Here is a 14784-nt window from a genome sequence, read left to right on the forward strand (position 1 = left end):
CAACTGGATTCAACTTTTGTGAAATATATCCTGAGGTTAAAATGAATTTTGTAGAAATTCAATCATTGATCAATCTCAATAGCAGCATTATCTTTCAGAAAATTCCATAAAAATAAAAAAGAATGTATAATATAGCCCATGGTTTTATATAATACATATATTATAATAACGTAGGTAAGGTTTTTCTCGTTTGCCGCTTAGTTAGTTGTCGAATCGCGTTGCATGGCATTATGTTGCCGACTACTTAATACCATTACTACTACTACCTATATGTATAATGTAGTATTGTACATACCCTCTCTATATCTGACGACGGACGATATTTTATACAAAATAAAATAATAATAATACGATATACACAGACAAATTGATTACATGACCGAATGTCACTTGTCACACAATGCTATTCATCAAATAATACTTTGTCATATGTCATTCAGATAACAGCTTTGACTCTGAATAATAATACATAATATATTATTATAAGAGTCTAAAACTTTTAAGATAAAACTATAGTAACGAATAGTTTAGTGTAGACTTCAGGTCTGTCATATGTATTAACAATAAATAAAAAAACAAAGCCAGTACATTACAAAGCGATTCTAACAGTCGCGACCCATTATTGGGAAAATTTGAGCCGATCTATATTTTAATGGGCTCCGATTGTTAAAGTCGCTATTTAGAATACGGGACTTGGTTCTACATTTTCGGATTTTATTTAATGCAATCGGATTTTTTATTTTTTAATTATTTCGTTTATTTTTGACTTTTTAGTGTCCCGATGCTAAAAAATCCTCTTATTATACTATATTAAAACGATTTCACTCCAAAAATCCGTCATTTTATTTTTTTTTTCCAAACACATACCTAAGAACCCTTGGAACCGTTTTAAGGCAAATATAACGGATATCTTAACTGTCAGAATCCATCGAGCGGTTTGGAACATACGAAATATTTTATAAAGAAATTTACAAACATACAAGATACGCGCGAAAAACATAACCACTCTCTGACAGTCGGGTAAAATTGCAAATAGTTTTTTCCTCTTTCAAAATTTTATTGTTACATAGACAAAAATTTTCACTGAAATTAGCAGTCACTTTTCTACTACCAAAAGCTCTTTAGTAAATTTAGAAAAAACTTATTTTAAGGTTGTGTGGTCACACAAAAAGATTAAAAGCATGAAAATTATAAATAACGTGTCACTGAGAATGTGAATTAAATGTGAATGTTTTTATTGGTTTCTGAATTAATATGCTAAGATAAGTCCATATATTCGCATTTTTGGAAAGTTGTTTTGCTATCTGTTAAAATCTAACTGTTAAAATCTAAAAAATCATTTTCACTATCACTTTTCATCAAATTTTATACATAATTAAATCATTATTATTTTTTAGATATGTAGTTACCTTGAAGGGCAGGTTCAACAGTAAAACACTCTTACTTGGAGGCCAGAGGCTCATTGTCATTCCCTATATGTGTTTAATATCTTTTCGCTGACTATTTGAGCTCTATAATTATTTTGGGAGCTTTAGAGGCAATTATTTAAGAAGACGTTTTCTTTCTCTTAAACCAAGAACATCAGACTTAGCTCAAGTAAATATACTCGATCAATAAATTCCTTTATATGACTGGCTCTCTGATATATTCTTTGGAGATTTGAAAACATTTTATTAGTGGGTATCTAAAGATTATTGAAATAAAAACGTCGAAACGAATTTCTCGAATAAATTAATCAGAACAAATAAGAACAAAATGTTTCAAAACTTATAAAAATTATGAAACTATTCCCATAGGTCATTGGTCTAATAAACTTCTAAATAAATTAAAAATAATATACTTATACAAAAAAAAATATACCTTAACCAGTTTGTATTTTTCAAATTAAACAAATATCATCATAAATCACAAACAAAAATTCCAAACAATTGACTAATTTCAAAGTAATCGAAAAAAAAAATTCAAATCAAATACTCAGTTTTTAAGAAATTTTATTTATTTTAGTCCCCAAAAAAAATTATTTATTTTATAACGCCTTATAATTTGAATTAAGAAAAAACAAGTGAAAACAAACAATTGAGTGAGTTAATTGTTGAAATACCATGCATAGATAGTGTTGATTACTCTATCACATTACATATATACCTATACATGTCACACGCACCTAACTGATATTCCCAAATAATATATACTATACAATTTACGCATAATTTGCGACCTCACGGGTAAACAGTGATGTTTACGAAAAAATGTTTCGAACAAAAGTTGATTATATTTTAATAAGGAATATTTTTTACATTTAAACTTTTGTTCTATCTCTAACGGTTTACAAGATGGGTTCTACGGACCCAAGACCCAATTGACCTATGTTGCTCATTTACGAACTCGACCTCACTTTTTACGTCCTAAATACGCTGTAAAATTTCAGCTTGATATTTTTTTTTTTTTTAGTTATCGTGTTAAGAGACAGGCGGGCAGACAACCGAAAATGGACTAATTAGGTGATTTTATAAACACCTATACCAAAATTTTGTTAATAGCATCAATATTTTTAAGTGTTGCAAACTTGGGACTAAACTTAGTATACCTTGGTATATTTCATATACATGGTATAATAATAAGTGTTATAATTTGTTTTACTAATAATAATGTCAATGACAAAATACTATAAAAAGTCTGATAATACATTTTTTTTTAGTCTTTTGGTTATATAAAGATTAAAATTTTTATCTATAAAAATGGGTCTTTATTTGCTTAATATTAAACGTAAATTTTAATATGTACATATTTTTTTTAAAACACAAATGTTATAAATTTTTTTAAATAATTATTCTTCATAAATATGCCAAAAAGTATTATTTTTTTAATATAAATATAAAAATAATATTTATTTTCTAAATTTAGTATTTGAACTGGTAGATCAATCAAGAAATAGAAGATAGAGAGCAATTCTAAGAACTTGGCGTATTACATAAGAATGCTTTAATCATATTTATACTGTATTAGTGTAGAAAGTAATATTTTAATTTAGATATAAACGAAAAACAAGTGAACACAAACAATTGACTGAGTAAATTGTTGAAATACCATGTATAGACAGTGTTGATTACTCTATCACCTTACAATACATAACTGATAATCCCATATTAATACATACTATAAAATTTGCATCTTATGTGTGCCCTCGTGAGTAAACAGTGATGTTTAAAAAAAATGTTTCAAACAAAAGTAGTTTTATTTTGATAAGGAACATTTTTTACACTTAAACTTTTATTCTATCTCTAATGGTTTACAAGATGGGTCCCAAGACCCAAGACCCAATTGACCTATGTTGCTCATTTACAAACTTGACCTCACTTTTTATGTCCTGAGTGCGTTGTAAAAGCAGCTGGATAGCTTTTTTGTTTTTGAGTTATCGTGTTCACAGACAGGCGGACCGACTACCGAAATGGATCAATTTGATGATTCTATGAACAGCTATACAAAAAATTTTTTTCTAGCATCAATATTTTTAAGCTTTACAAACTTGGGACTAAACTTAATATACTATTATTTTTCATATATACATGGTATAATAAAAGAAAGGTATTTTCTTGATTGAGTAACTTAAGATAAAATATCCGTTAAAGAGTTTTTGAAGTGAAAACTTATTTCGGTCCGTTTGGAACTTTTGGGATGAGGAAAAAGCACTGAACTTACTTTAAAAATACTAAAAATTCAACCAGAATTTAACTTGCCTGGTGAATCAGTGGTATTCTGCCTGATGGATCAGTATCTGTGTTTGAAACCTAACCCAGTTTAATTATTTTCATTATTTTTTATAATAGTTTTTACTAGCCATATTAATAATTTCGATTTACAAATAATGAAATTTTAAGTATTCTTGCTATAATTTAGGAAAAATTAAAAAAAAACAAAGTTATTCCAAAGTTTTAAGTTTTCACTTCTATTATCCCCATGATTTTTTTTGTTTTTGCTGGTTTTATTTTATCAGCGCTTCCACCATTTATTTCTTCCAATTTTAACTCATATTTTCGAATTATCTTGTGGAAAATTTTGTTGTTTTCAGAATCCAAGATAGCTAGCAATTTTTAAATTTTGATCGATTCAGTTTTCGATTAAAAATGAAAGAGAAAATTCACTACATCGTTGTACACTTGTTGTGCCTGAGAACGCGGCTAATATCACTTACAATCAAGTTAATTCAAGCGTGTTAAATATGTAATATTTAACGTCGCCAAGACTGTATGAGGATACAACAAAGAAAAAAATCTAATTTGTATTTTCAAAAAACAACTCATCACCTTTTATGTTAAAACATGATAAAATAAAAACAACTAAAAATATTGTGTGAAAAGTTTATAATACAGAAAATTAAATGTTAAAAAAAAAAACAAGATTATTTCTTTTAAAACATTGGGCGTTAAAAATGTAAATATACATAAACATTATAGTTAAAAAGTACAATTACAATTTTAGTCACGTAACACACAAAGTTGTCATCAAAAACTATAACTTTTTAAGGAATGAACAGAAGAACGACCAAACATACCCACAACTACCACACATATTTATTTGATACAAATCTCTTTACAAACAAAAAATAAAGTCGTGTTGGACATGATCTTTGTAGACCATACCAAGAACTTTCTGATTCAGTAAATAAATGTATTCATTAATAGATTATGATAAAACTTATCATTCGTCATGTATAAAGCATACGAAAATAGACTGTAAAAAAGTGAACGATGATAGTGCTCCATTTCCTCACTTCGACTTGGGAGGGGACAAAAGAGGCTAAATATAGCAGGGGGGTAACTATAAGAGACTAAATATACCAGTCTTGAATATGGAAAAAAATTATGTGAAAGCGATGGGATAATAAATTTTTCTTGACTTTACATTTTCATTGGGCATTTATTTGTATACTTTATGACCCTATTTTTTTGCGAAATATTCGAAAACCAGTGCTGTAATCTTAAAATAAAGGGATAGACATACGCTAAAAGCTTAATGTGTAAAAATTGTTCGGTTTTCAACAAGCACGGAGAATACGTTATCTTCTCGGGTTAAACCACAGGGTATACGCCGTATACCGCTGTATATCCTCTAAAACAGCACTGAAAACCCAATGATAAAATTATTATTTTTCCATATATGGTATAAAAAACGATCCATAGATATGCAGGGTGGGCCATTTTAATCTATGATGGCAAATTTTTCGGCTTGTAGTTAAACAATCACAAAGTAACTAAAACAAAACTGCAAAGAGCAAAAAAACTGCATTATGTTCTAAATCAGATTGGACCTTAAAATTTTCCATCTAAACCATTTTCTCGAAAATCGTCAGCTTTCGGAGTAAATGCGACTTAAAAATTTGTCATTCTTGCATTAAATCGAAACAACTACTCTCTGTATCTAACTATTAACTGTAACATTTCGAGTTTAACTGTCGTTTTATTTCGAGTTTAACAGTATCTTAGGTTAGGGTTAACCTAACCTTAACCTAACAGTAGCTTCCTGTTTTTAAGAACTTTAAAATTGTAAGCATTTTTGTTAATATTAGTTTAGAAAAAACGTGATAAATTGGTAGATAAGTCAAATTTTATTTTCTACAACATTGGTTAAGAAAAATATTCCTGATTCATTAATACTAAGTGAAAACTTTCAAGTTTTGTATTTCGTCTCTCTCCATACGCACCTTTCTAAATGTTCAGCCTGATAAAAATTTAAAGAACAAGTTTGTCTGGAGGTAATTTTGCCCATAAAATTCGAACATAAACACACAGGTAGGTATGTACAAATAAGATTCTTTAATGGTGTTTAATATATCACATAATTACTGATTTTGATTTTCAGAATGAAAACAATAATTTTCTTTAGAAACTTAAAAACATACTATGAGAGATGTAGGTATTGTAAAAGTGTTAATAATATTCGAAATTCTTATTTTATAATTTCTTTTGTTTCAAAATAATAAAAAATATTTTTAAAATAATTTATACAAAATATACAATAAATTAAGACAATGAAAATAAGACATCTAATCACGATCTAGATGAAGAAATAATGCCTACAAATTTAACAAGCAGTTAATTTTAACAAAAACACACTGAATGATGTGTTTACTTTTATATGAAACAAACCTGCATTGAATATTCTATTACTAAGTATATGTAGAAAATATAAGATATCCGTAATGAAGTCATCATAAAGAGTATAAAAGTGAAATTTACAAAATTTAAAAAATCCCCGACAAATGCGATTTATTAATTTTAAACCAATTTTTGGAAACTTTGCTATAAAATATTCTCAATCGAATCGGTTCGACCGTTTCGGAGCTACGTTGTCACTGAGAAACACACAGACGCACAGCTAAACACTTTAAACTTATAACACCCTTTCGTAAATCAATATCAAAGTGATGGTCAAGGACATCAGATGAGATGAAAAGGATACTTAATAGGGAATATTCATGAAATTTAAATTTCAACTAAATCATTATTTTAGTAATTAATAACTATTTAATTACTTAAAATTAATTACTAAAAGTGCAAATTCAGTGAGGGAATTTAAAAATTTCTAAAACGGAAATTCAAATTTTTATACGGACGTGACATCATAGTACGGGCTTGTCAAATTTGTTGACATACTGTATGATATTAATTACTTACATTTTATATGGTATTTCATCAAATTATACTATTCTACGGCTTTTTATTAAGAAACTTAATAATAACGTGTGTAAATTCTATGTTGTAAATTCATTTTTTTAAAGTGTAAATTATACATTGTACTGCCACCAATTGACAGATCACGTACTTATACGTCATCAACAGAGAGCGCCAAAAAACTGCGTTTAAATATCTCAAAATTATAATGTATTTTAAATATTTTTTTACACTTAAACACAGCATTTTTATTCATTGTTTATATTTTTTACTTTGTTATAACGGTGTAAACAATGAACTAAAAATATAAAAAAAAAGACATGAATATTCCCTAATATTTTACCATTTCACTTTTCGAAATGAATTGAGCCATGTTTATTTGACCATTCATTTCCATAGTAATTATTTATATGTTAAAATTATATGTCATGCTTTTTCCAAACTGTAGTATAAGTGGATCATTTTTTGTTGATTAGTATAATACAAGTTAATTCATTTACATCAGTAAATATAATAATTTCATTTTAATATAACAAAACAAAAAATTTGATTTTAAAATCTGATAATAAATTTAATGAATCTTATGTGTAGGTATGTGTATTTCTTCAATGATATAATTTATATAAAATTAATGTATTGTGCGTGATTTGTAAAAGTGTTCTCGTCACGTAATTTGTGTCCCCTTCTCCTCTCTAATACGTTGTCACGTTATTTCTTGTGTAGGCACATTTTAATAAATAATTTAATATAACATATTAATTTCATGCTTTGATGTTGAATACCCTTTTTCGTTATGTTATTGCAGGGTGAGTATCTTTGTGCCTATATTTTCGAAGATGCTGAAAGATTTTTCTTATTACCAAAAAATTCAATGAAGAATGCTCATAAATTTAAAAAAGTCCTTGTAAATAATTGTTACAAAGTAAGCAAGGTTCTGGAATTACGTTGGTTCAAGTTATCTGATCTTCTATAGACAAATATGGATAAAAATTTGAAAATTATATGAACTGGGTGTTGAGAATAAGGAGGCTCGTTGGTGCACATGTCGTAAACTTTTACGAAAGTGTCAGTATAAACTGCTCAAAATTTTATACCTTATGCCAAAAATGAAAGTCTGTGGCATTGAATAAACTACCTACCTACCGACTATTTTGTCACAAAATCAAAGGCTTCGTTGATTATACTGTTACTTGAATATTATTTGTTACCATAAAGTAATTTAAAGTGGAAAATTGGCATTAAAAATTTTTTTAATTTTCTCTTAAAATACACTTTAAAATATTAAAAAATATTTATTCATTTTTTTATTTTACCTGATAAAATCTCTAAAAAAACATTCCATAGACCTAAATACGTTATTTAAAAATTCGTTCTGGCTAAGATTAAATTCGCTTCAAATAGTATTTCTTGAAAAATTGAAAATGATATTACTTACACCTGCATTTTGACACAATTATATTAAAAAGTTTTTAGTTAATTTCAATAATACTTAAAGTAACCTGTTAACTTATTTGTCTACAATAAGTTAAGAACCCGTGAAGATCCGTGTAACTTAGATTCAAATCAAGGCGAAATTGACCATGCTAAGTCTGATCAAATAAATAATAGCTTAAAAAACTAAAAAATCACATTTTTGTAATTAGCTGAACTAAAAAATAGAAAATAATTTCTGTAACTTCAGTTAAGAAAACAATAATTTCATAGTAATAAAAGCGTGGGGTGCTAGATTTCAATTATTGAAAATCTTATATTGACTATTATTGGTAAAATAAAAGTCATTATAAAATATTTTAAAAAATTATTTATTGATATTAGTTAATGTTATCTGCGCTTCCACCATAAATGATTTTTTTAGTAAATTGTTAATCCTGAAGATCGTTATCAAGATAATCGGACAAATTATTGCATTGTCATCGATTCTTGATAAGTATGTGAAGTTTCAATTCAATCCGACGATTTCTAGTGAGTGAATATCACCTTCAAAGTTTTCGTTACATAAATTCATTGATACATAACCAAATTAAAAAAAAAGTGCTAAAACGATTTTGTTCTTTACGTGTAAAATATCATGATTTCGCGGAAATATTATGATATTAATATTTTTGATCTATCTATGGCCCATGTATCGAACGGGTAATTTTTATTTGTCCCTGTTATCCTTTCGAAAATAAAAAATTACTACTACCCCAAAATTTTTAGCAATTACTCATCAAGGAATTAAAACATTAAAAAAATTTGTTATAAAATGACTCATTTTTATAAATATCATTTAAAATAATAATAATACCAATATAAAATTATTTAATAAAATTGTAATAAATTTTATATAATTAATTATAATAATTATTAATAAAATAATAATTTCTATGCAAATTGTATTAATTATTTAATTAATGAATAATATAATAAATTTATATAGTGAAACGGATCCAACATTTGTATATATTATCTGATTATATAAATGTTTGTATATTAAAGTAAAAAAAAATGTTATAAAATAATTTAATATAATATAATTCTATTTTTAGATATATCTATAAAAATTTCTTAATCATTGAAATATTAATTATAAAAGTCCTCGATTTGTATGTGTATAAGTATATTTATGCATCATAATAATTAAATAGAAGGCGTCATTTTTAATTGAGTCTGTTGCCTTTTTTTTTATTAATCAACTAAAAATTTTATTATTACCCTAAACTACCTTGACAATAAACCTTAGAAGGTTACAAATTACAATAAGAAACATGATCATAAAATGATTAAACAGTACAACGGAATACTGTTGAAGGTATAAAAAGTGGGACGTTTTTTTCAAAATTATAAATTTAAGTGTAACTTTTTAAGTTATTTTAATTATATAGGGTGTTTCATAATGACACGACTATACTTTAGCAGTATCTGTTCGACTTTAACCGACGATTCAGTCCCACGATTCAGTCCCACTTAGACAGCCTAATGGCGATCAATCAAATGATCATGCCCACATACCTTAAATAGTAGGCACCGGAAAATTCTGAAAATAGCCAGTAGATAGGTATATGCGGACTACAAGGAGGTATTGCATATTTTGTATAGTAAACTTTATTGTAAAAACGGTTGATCTGCTTGAATCTTTTAAAGCTATATCAATTTAAGATAATTCTAGCATGAATGCACCTATCGACAGATTTGGCCTATTTCTTTTCACAGACTTAGAATAACGTTAACTGTGAGATTCCGAAGTTGCCGCATTTTCGGTCGTTTAGATCGCGAGATAATCAGCTACAAATTTTGCGATTTCACTACTCAAAGGATGTGAAACTATTTCTTACGTTATAAAAAAAATATCTCGACACAATTGATAAAAAGAAGGAGTTTTCGAGATATTAATTTTGAAGTAAATTGGTCAAATTTTCTGACTCTTTGGGATATAATAGTAATGCTCTATTCAGTTCTTAAATTTGATTTCTCGTTAAATTTTATCGAAACAAATTTTCCCATAGGTTTGCCATAAGAACTGGAAATAAAAACCTACAATAAATAAAAGTTTTTATCAGCATTATCACCAAATATGAATTTTTATCACATATACTCCTTTCAGTTACCTTCATCATAGCTCAATTTTTATTCAGAATGCAAACACGTATTTTTGATGAATTTTTTCGTCTGATTCTTTCTCAAAATTGTTGCCATGCCATGAGACCATAAATAGGCAGAAAATTACAAATACAAGGCTGCAATTCCAGTGCAGTATTTTTATTCTTTGTGAGTTATTCATGAAAATAGAGTAATAGTATCTGAGGTAAATTGAAAGTTTCGCACCTCGCTCTTTACGCACACATGCGATTATTTGGTGCGAGCTCCGCGGTATTGGTCCGCAACCATCTTGTCAGTGAAAAGTGCTTTATTGAAGTAATAGGTTCCTGTGTAGTTTTATAACTTTTAATCCTAAGAAAGGGTAAGTTTTTTTGTTTTATGGCCCAAGGAAAAGGTTTTTAAAAAGCCAAATATTTCAAAAAGTTTTAAATTTGTAGCCTTTTAGTTTTGTTGAACTACAACAAAGTGTACTAGCTATGCAAGAAATTATAATTTGTCTCCTAAATATAAGTTGGCCTCAAATGTCGCAGGTACCTTAATATATAGTACGCATTAGAGAGGGTCCTAAAAATATCAAGAACTAATATCAAGCGAATAGATAAATAGAGATAAAGCATTCTAGCTTGAAATCGAAAAAATTAAATTCCAATCATTTTTCCGGTCTTTAGTTGGCCAACTAAATTAAATAATATCGCACTGACTGTTCCTCCTACTTTGTCTGCGACGAGCCACAAATAACCAAAGCCAAATATATGTTTTAAAAGAATGTCAAACAGAATTTTTCAAACATGTATTACATTGGTACGTGATTTGCACAAGTTTTTTTTTTGTACCATTTCATTATTATTAAATATCGATTATTCAATAAAACAAATTGTTTATGATTGGCATTCCGTTTTTTTTTTTTTGCTTTTATATAAACAACCACATCAATAAATAAATCATTGTTCAATTTATTGACAATTGAAAAGCAATTGTGTTTTCAATGCACATAAAAATACATATACAAAATGCACACACGATTGTCTTCGCGCTGCTGGTTTTTCTTATATTTTTTAAACTTTATTGTCTGTCAATTTTGTGATTATTTTTATAGTGAATTATTTAAAATTAGCACACATGAAAATTTTTTTTTTTTTAATGTTTCATTATAATGAATAAAGCTGGTTTTTGAAGATGAGTTAAAAGATAATTCGAATTATTTATGTTAAAAATATGCGTTAAAATTTGAATAATTAATTTTTTTAATAGATACTTATTTGTATTAATTAAATAAGGGAACAATGTGTTGACACCTTTACCCTCAAATTAAGGTAGTACTATCGGTAATAGACTTTGCATTCAGAATTTAATGAAACTTGGTATAGTCCATTATTATATCATAATTCACCAGTTAAATTTTTAGGGGCCTTCAGAGCACTGAAAAAAAGATATTTTAACATTGATCCTTATAGGAAATCACAGATATTATTTTATTTCACAAAACTGGACGTTCAGATTTTCAGTTCTCTGGAGGCCCCTAAAAATTTAACTGGTTAATTATGATATAATAATGGACAAATATGTCAAGTTTCATTTAATTGTGAATGCAAAGTCTATTACCGATAGTACTACCTTAAGAAACAAGAAAAGTTTAATTTAATCCGTTACCTGGAGTATTTATTAATGTAACGATGTACTTCAACAAACATTCTATGAAAGTTTAAAATCTAAAATGTTATTTCGTTGAGACTTCTTTCATTTTTGCTCAAATATGCCTGTCAATATTCAAGCATTTATTGCTATATGTGCTATAAATACCTTAATGTACCTGTGGTAGATCAGATCTAGAGAGTAAAAAAGGCCTACATTTGAAATTTCGTGTTGAAATAATTTCATCACGCGTCACTCTTCCCGCACACATGCGCTTAGTCATGTGAGCGCTATGGAACGCACACTTGTGAGAGCTACGGTATTGTTCCGCAGACGCTTACGCCGCCATATTGTCAGTGACGAACGAAGGTTTGTTGAAACAAATGATTACGGTGTAGTCTTATAATTTAAACGACTCCCCCGTTTAATTTTCTCGTATTAAATCTTGTACAATGCAATGGATGAGGATTTTAATGGATTTTACCACCGCGGTAAAATAAATCCCAAAGAAACGTTTTTAAAAAGTTTAATATTTCTAGAAGTTTGAACTTTTGTAGCCTTTTTTTTTCTTTGAAAATAAAATAATTTTTGTATGTAAAACTAAAATGTAAAAAGCGTCGATTGCTTTCTAGGTAAATGGGTTTTCTAATTTTTCTCTCTAGTTAAATTTTAATTGCTATTAAAATTCGTAATATTTACTCTACAAATATTACGGTTTTGGCAAGTTACTCTACTAATATTGCGGTTTTTTTTTAGATAACGGTTTTGGCACACGTTATCTAAACACCTTAACTGAATGCTTAGAATTTCAACGGTGATATTTTTCAATAAATTGCAAAATACGTACAAACCAATTTTTGTAAATTTACACTACTATAAACTTTTCAAAAAAACTTACATAATACCTTTCTAAATTAAAAGATATTTAACCCACAAAAATGAATTGTCATTTAAAACATTTCGTGTTTATGTTAAATAACTTACTTTTAAATTTGTTTTAGTAATTAACACTTTTCAAGGTCATATATTATTTAAAACATAAAAATAAATTTACATATATTTTTATATGGTCATATCATACCTACTCTTAAAGTAAAATTTAACATTTCCAATTTAAAAATATTAAAAATACGCCGGAAATACAAAATTTTTATTGAATAAAAACATAACATCAATATATGTTTTACAATCAGGTGACAGATGATTTACTTAGAAACAACAAGATCAGCGTTATTCATTATAAAATTGCTGAATACTTTTGAATGCAATTAGAAACTGTCTAAGAAATTAAATGCTGTATTTGCATAAAATAATAAGGTTCTTCGATTAGGAACGCAAAATAAACATTAACTTTTGAATTTTTCATAAATCAGAAACAAAATTATATCTTTCAGAGAAATAAATCAAATTTTAAAAATAGGTAACTATCTAATTCATGAAATATTAAATAACTAACAAATAAGAACGATTAAAGAAATACTTTTTACAAAAGAATATTTCTCCAAAATAAAACCGTAATTTCTTATGATATTACTTCTGTTTCAGATTTTTTGCACAAAAGTTTGTAGAAGACTTCTAATCTTTAGCGAATTGCCGAAGGAAATGACGCTATTGCTTTTGTACTGCTAATAAAATTTTGGGAAAATTTCTTCAAATTTTCATCGATCCTACATACTAGATGTCAAAAATGACCATCGTTAAAATGATGATTTGAATAAAATTTGGGATCAAGAAGGGTTTTTTTTATTGAAAAGTCAAGTTCGTTAATGAGAAAAATCGACCGATAAACAAGGAGTGGGGGGGGGTATTTGTGCGCAAAGTACAAAATATTGAATTTTTTCAAAATAAAAATATTTTTGTATTTTTTAATTAGATTTTTCCCTTAAATCTCTCCCTTAAATAAAGTACTCGTGTAATTTTTTCTCTAAGAGCTTAGTTTTCGAAATAAAAATTCTTGCAAAATTAAAAATGAAATATTCGATTTATAGAAAAACGTGTTACTTTTAGAATCTCTGAGAGAATTCGCTTAGCTAACGCAGCTCTGCGCTACGAATTTTTTTTTAATATTTATTATTTAATCACGGAAAATTTCAACCAAAGAAAAATTCTAAAAACTATGGAAATACATGAATATAATTCAAGGAAAAATACAAATGATTTTAAAGATTTTACTCAATAGAAAAATTTTCAAGATCTCATGTGAATTAAATATAAATTAAAATAAAACAATTAAAGTAAATTATATTTTAAACACCGCACCGCCACCCCACCGCTAGTGGGGATGAAAAGGAGGTTGTTTATTTTAATGAAAAATAGTGTATATTTCCACAGTGACATTGTAGAAAACTGTAGAATGGTACTATAGTCTGTAGAAATATATCACTTTTCATTAAAATCGAACTTAATAATAAAAAAGACTTTAAATATATTTGTAAAATTGAATAAAAATTATTTCAGATTTTCTTCTAATAGAACTACTGTTCATCTTTTAACTAAGATTTAAGTTTTTAGCCGAATTATTTCAGGCCAATTCTTGATCCGCCGCCCATGTTTTTAAAATTACATTTAGAATACAATAAGCGTAATTTTTTTTCTTGATTTGTATGATTTGAATAACCTTAACAAAATTAATAAACAAAAATATGCCCTTACCACCAAGTACTTCCTTTACCCTTATGTTTATTCACTTTGACAATTGTCGTCGCTGAATTTTTACTACAACTAATATCCAAATCAATTATAAATAATGTCATTAATATTAAAAACACTTTATTCACACTGATCACATTCATTTTTATATTTAAATTTTAAAAAAAGTTTATAATAATTTTAAAAAAGAAAATACAGTTTAATAAATTAATAAAACAATAATTTTTAAATATTCGCAAACACTGATGATGAA

General features: G+C 27.1%; 1 protein-coding gene across 1 annotated transcript in view; it reads right to left on the reverse strand.

Moving 5' to 3' along the window:
• The window catches only part of LOC123290827 (protein wingless), a 51944-nt gene extending 37375 nt beyond the window's left edge, over nt 1-14569 (reverse strand). Inside the window, exon 1 of the mRNA XM_044871165.1 lies at nt 14535-14569. The gene's annotated coding sequence lies outside the window, so the exon portion shown is untranslated. The remainder of the gene's footprint in view (nt 1-14534) is intronic.
• Nucleotides 14570-14784: the final 215 nt, after the last annotated feature.

This window comes from Chrysoperla carnea, chromosome 1, assembly GCF_905475395.1.
Source record: "Chrysoperla carnea chromosome 1, inChrCarn1.1, whole genome shotgun sequence".
Lineage (NCBI taxonomy): Eukaryota > Metazoa > Arthropoda > Insecta > Neuroptera > Chrysopidae > Chrysoperla > Chrysoperla carnea.